This window comes from Nerophis lumbriciformis, linkage group LG24, assembly GCF_033978685.3.
Source record: "Nerophis lumbriciformis linkage group LG24, RoL_Nlum_v2.1, whole genome shotgun sequence".
Taxonomy (NCBI): Eukaryota; Metazoa; Chordata; class Actinopteri; order Syngnathiformes; family Syngnathidae; genus Nerophis; species Nerophis lumbriciformis.
The window spans coordinates 33,282,501-33,288,040 of record NC_084571.2 but is presented as its reverse complement, the minus strand read 5'-3'; the positions used below and the strand labels follow the sequence as shown (position 1 = coordinate 33,288,040).

Genomic DNA, 5,540 nt, shown 5'->3' with positions numbered 1-5,540 from the left:
TGACATACACGGGATTATCACGTGTTATCAAACGGATACATAGATAGCACGCGTCCTCATGTTAGGTCACGTCTAGGAATGCACGTATTTACTGAATTGATACATTTGTTTTATATAAACTGGGTTGGGGGTGAAAAATGAAATAAATAGAAGTTGTTTTTTTCCACTCCGTTTTACATATAACGTTACTTTAGCGGAGTGAATTGGAGTTTTAACTGTAAAAATTACGAACGCGGTCTTTTAAACTGTATTGGAACCACGAAGGCGGAAAAGGATGACAGGGAATGCTCTCGTTTCGTAGATGTTCTTTGTTGTAGCAGGAAGAGAGGTGGCATTTTTCTCGTTTCCTATTGGTTGGCGAGTTCTTCTTCGTGCGTGTTTTATAGATTGGCGCTTTATTGACATCGTGTGGCTCAAATTTGTCCTACAACGTTCCCCATTCTCTATATCAGTGTTTTTCAACCTTTTTTGAGCCAAAGCACATTTTTTGCGTTGAAAAAAGTCCGGAGGCACACCACCAGCAGAAATCATAAACTCAGTTGACAGTTAAAAGTCATTGTCGTAATTGTTGGATATGAATTTAATCCATAACCAAGCATGCATCACTATAGCTCTTGTCTCAAAGTAGGTGTACTGTCACCACCTGTCACATCACGCCATACTTGCCAACCCTCCCGAATTTTCCCGAAATTCAGGGCCTCTCCCCAAAACCTCCCGGGACAAATATTCTCCCGAAAATCTCCCGATTTTCAGCATGAGCTGGAAGCCACGCCCCCTCCAGCTCCATGCGGACCTGAGTGAGGACAGCCTTTTTTCATGACGGGAGGACAACAGGGTGACAAGAACTAAATCATCCAGACTAGAGATAAATTGTATTATTATGTTTATTTTACCTAAAAAAAAAAAAATTTATTAATTAAAATTTTTTTTTTTTAAAAATACATTTTTACTATATTTTGCTAAAAACATCAAAATTAATTGTATTTTTATTTGTATTTTTTTGTGACTCCTTATTACATGCAGCCATAGAATTATACATTAAAATAAACATATTTGAAATAATTGATTTTAAATGATCATAATAATTCATTTAAAATGACCATATTTAATTATTAAAATAATTGCTTGTTTATCAACAACTTTAGCATTTTATTCATTACATTTTGAAACTCTCAGAAGCCAAGTTATGTTATATTCCTTAATATTTATTTATGCAAGTTTGAAGTATCAATTATCTAAACACAGTTTTGTTTGCATATTTTCAGGATGTAGATATCTATATATATATATATATATATATATATATATATATATATATATATATGAAATACTTGACTTGGTGAATTCTAGCTGTCAATATACTCCTCCCCTCTTAACCACGCCCCCAACCACGCCCCACCACGCCCCCACCCCCCACCTCCCGAAATCGGAGGTCTCAAGGTTGGCAAGTATGCATCACGCCCTGACTTATTTGGAGTTTTTTGCTGTTTTCCTGTGTGTAGTGTTTTAGTTCTTGTCTTGCGCTCCTATTTTGGTGGCTTTTTCTCTTTTTTTGGGGTATTTTCCTGTAGCAGTTTCATGTCTTATATTTCCCGCATCTACTTTGTTTTAGCAATCAAGAATATTTCAGTTGTTTTTATCCTTCTTTGTGGGGACATTGTTGATTGCCATGTCATGTTCGGATGTACTTTGTGGACGCCGTCTTTGCTCCACAGTAAGTCTTTGCTGTCGTCCAGCATTCTGTTTTTGTTTACTTTGTAGCCAGTTCATATGTTGAAGAGGTTCATTTAGCCTACTAATGTGTATTTATGAATGGTTGATTTATATAGGCTAGTAAGGTAGGCTGCAGAAGCAAGATAGCCGAAACTTGTCAGGTACAAAACTTTGCCTTATATAAATCAACCATTTATAAATAAAAAAATGTAGCCAGTTCAGTGTTACTTTCGTTCTGCATAGCCTTCCCTTAGCTTCAATGCCTTTTCTTAGCGGCACTCACCTTTTGTTTATTTTTGGTTTAAGCACAAGACACCTTTTTACCTGCATTTACAAAGCAATTAGCTACCGGCTGCCACCTACTGATATGGAAGAATATTACATGGTTACTCTGCCGAGCTCTAGACAGCACCGACACTCAACAACAACACATCATTTGCAGACTATAATTACTGGTTTGCAAAAAAAAATTCTAACCCAAATATGTGAAATTAGATAATCTCCCACGGCACACTAGACTGTATCTCACGGCACACTAGTGTGCCGCGGCACAGTGGTTAAAAAACACTGCTCTATTGGGTTTTTTTTTTTATAAACGACTGTAACATAGAAATGTTTGTCAACATTATTATGCTCCGGGAAAAAAAAAATTGACATAAATGTCGACTTATGAAAGTAAGGCCTACATTTTCTAATTGGCTTAATGGTTTACAATTATCAATCAAATCTTGGAGGATGATTTTATTTTTATTTTTATTAAGGATCCCCATTAGCTGGTTGCCTCAACAACCCACTAGTCTTCCAGGGGTCCACAATTCAATACAATTACAAATAAAAGCATATAATTATAACTACACAATACAGAAAAAAAAATAAAAAATAAAAGCATCAATAAGAAAACAAGCAAACAATTTCACAGAATAATAATTACCATATAAATATAACTACATAATATAAAACCAAACAAATCATCAACGAGCAAACTAATTTAAAGACTCAGATAAAATATTATTCTCTCTTTAAAAACCTGTTTACTTTCAATGCCGGTGAGAATTTGAGGCAGGTTTTTCCAGAGCGATAAAGATCTATAAATAAAAGATTTCCGCAAAGCATTCTTCCTGGGACGAGGGAGTACAAAATGCCCCTCACTGGACGCCCTGGTGTTATGATTATGTATAGTGCTACTGTGAACTATTTGGGCCATGAGAAAAGCAGGAGTTTTAATTACTACCGGTTACTGATTTGAGCAATATAAGAGTATTAGCTGACAACCTGTTCTGCACTGGATGATTAAGAGTACAAAAGCCCTTAAATTGATATATTTGTTAAAAACATTTAAATCGATTTAGGTAACCCCTTTTGTCTTTTTTTTTTTTTCATTTTTTTTTTAATTATTAGAATAGAATAGAATAGAAAGTACTTTATTGATCCCTGGGAAAAATTCAGCACCACAGTTCGCTCACAATAGACAATAAATACTATACAGCATTACTCACACGTGAATAATATACTGTAAATATATTATACATATATTCTACATTTAAGTGCAGTCAAGAAGGAACATATTATTATATATATTATTATATATTATATTATATATATTATTATTTATTATTATTTAATACTCTATCTGTATTTGCTTTTGTTTTCTTTCCTTGGAATGTTTCGCTGATGTTGAAAGTGCCTTGACTTTTGTGTGCATTATAAATGTATGTCTGTTGTTCAATAACAATTTAAAAAAAAAAACAACAACTTGTCCGACAACGTTGCATTTTATGATGCATGGCTATTGAGTTATGTTGTTCTATTGGGACAATAAAACAACATTTCCAATTCAAATAGTTTTGTCGTTAAATCTTAATTCAAATACGTTGAAAAACAACATTAGTTTTGCTATTACATGACCTATTTTATACAATTAAAACAGATAAAGACTCTATCAAAAATGCCACATGCAAATATAACTACAATGAATAAAAAAGTATGAAATAAATAATTTCTGGGCATCTGAGTTAAAAATGTTAAAAACATTTAAAGTGATTTAGGTAACCCCTTTTGTTTTATTTTATTTTTTATTATTTTTCATATTTTTTATTATTATTATTTATTATTATTTATAATGCTATCTGTATTTGCTTTTGTTTTCTTCCCTTGACATTTTTCGCTTATGTTGAACGTGCCTTCACTTTTGTGTGCATTATAAATGTATGTTTGTTGTTCAATAAAAAAAAAAAAAAAAAAAATTGTCCTACAACGTTGCATTTTATGATGCATTGCTATTGAGTTATGTTGTTCTATTGGGACAATAAAACAACATTTCCAATTAAAATAGTTTTGTAGTTAAATCATAATACAAATGAAAAACAACATTAGTTTTGCTATTACATAACCTATTTTATACAATTAAAACAGATAAAGACTTTAACTATAACTACAATGAATAAAACAAGTATGAAATAAACAATTTCTGGGCATCTGAGAAAAAATCCTGACTTTTCCTACCGGTGGCCAGCGTACTTTTGTAAAAAAAAATTAAAAAAAATTACATGGCTAATTTTGGTAGAAACACAATCTTTAATTTTAAATTTTTGAAGTTCATGCTGTAGGAAATAGGATACATTAAAAGTAGAAACAATTAAAAATTATTAACTTAGTACTTTTTTCACTTTTGTACATACTTGCCAACCTTGAGACCTCCGATTTCGGGAGGTGGGGGGGGTGGGGGTGGGGGGGGGGGGGGTGGTCGGGGTGGGGCGGGGCGTGGTTGGGGGCGTGGTTAAGAGGGGAGGAGTATATTGACAGCTAGAATTCACCAAGTCAAGTATTTCATACATATATATATATACCGGTATATATATATACATATATATATATATATATATAAATATATATAGATATCTACATCCTGAAAATATGCAAACAAAACTGTGTTTAGATAATTGATACTTCAAACTTGCATAAATAAATATTAAGGAATATAACATAACTTGGCTTCTGAGAGTTTCAAAATGTAATGAATAAAATGCTAAAGTTGTTGATAAACAAGCAATTATTTTAATAATTAATTATGGTCATTTTAAATGAATTATTATGATCATTTAAAATCAATTATTTCAAATATGTTTATTTTAATGTATAATTCTATGGCTGGATGTAATAAGGAGTCACAAAAAAATACAAATAAAAATACAATTAATTTTGATGTTTTTAGCAAAATATAGTAAAAATATATTTAGTTTTTTTTTTTTTTTAAATTAATAAATATATTTATTTTTAGGTAAAATAAACATAATAATACAATTTATCTCTAGTCTGGATGATTTAGTTCTTGTCACCCTGTTGTCCTCCGGTCATGAAAAAAGGCTGTCCTCACTCAGGTCCGCATGGAGCTGGAGGGGGCGTGGCTTCCAGCTCCGGCTGAAAATCGGGAGATTTTTCGGGAGAATATTTGTCCCGGGAGGTTTTGGGGAGAGGCGCTGAATTTCGGGAGTCTCCCGGAAAATTCGGGAGGGTTGGCAAGTATGCTTTTGTATAAAAGTCTTCAGAACGTTTTAGCTGAAAAAAATAGTATTATTTTATGTTGTTTTATTCTATTTTATTTTATTTTACTTTACTATGTTTTATTTTTGTATTTATTTATTTGTTTCATTTTTTTTCTCCAAACTCAATAATAGGGATTTAGGTTCAATGTGCTTTGAAGTCAGTGTGTATGTTCCGCTTGCAACCAAAAGATAGCAGCACCACCTCAATTAGATGTTCCACTGTTGAGGAGGAAAAAGAAGAAGAGCACGCAGGAAGTAGTGAATGAACTAAATATCCAAAACAAA

At 32.4% G+C, this 5,540-nt stretch overlaps 1 protein-coding gene across 2 annotated transcripts in view; it reads left to right on the top strand.

Moving 5' to 3' along the window:
• Positions 1-5,513: 5,513 nt before the first annotated feature.
• LOC133620457 (UNC93-like protein MFSD11) overlaps positions 5,514-5,540 on the top strand; it is a 21,228-nt gene continuing 21,201 nt past the window's right edge. The window contains exon 1 of one of the 2 annotated variants that reach the window (XM_072916006.1): positions 5,514-5,540. This exon is cut by the window's right edge and continues 251 nt beyond it. The gene's annotated coding sequence lies outside the window, so the exon portion shown is untranslated. The other variant, XM_061981999.2, reaches the window with a different exon arrangement.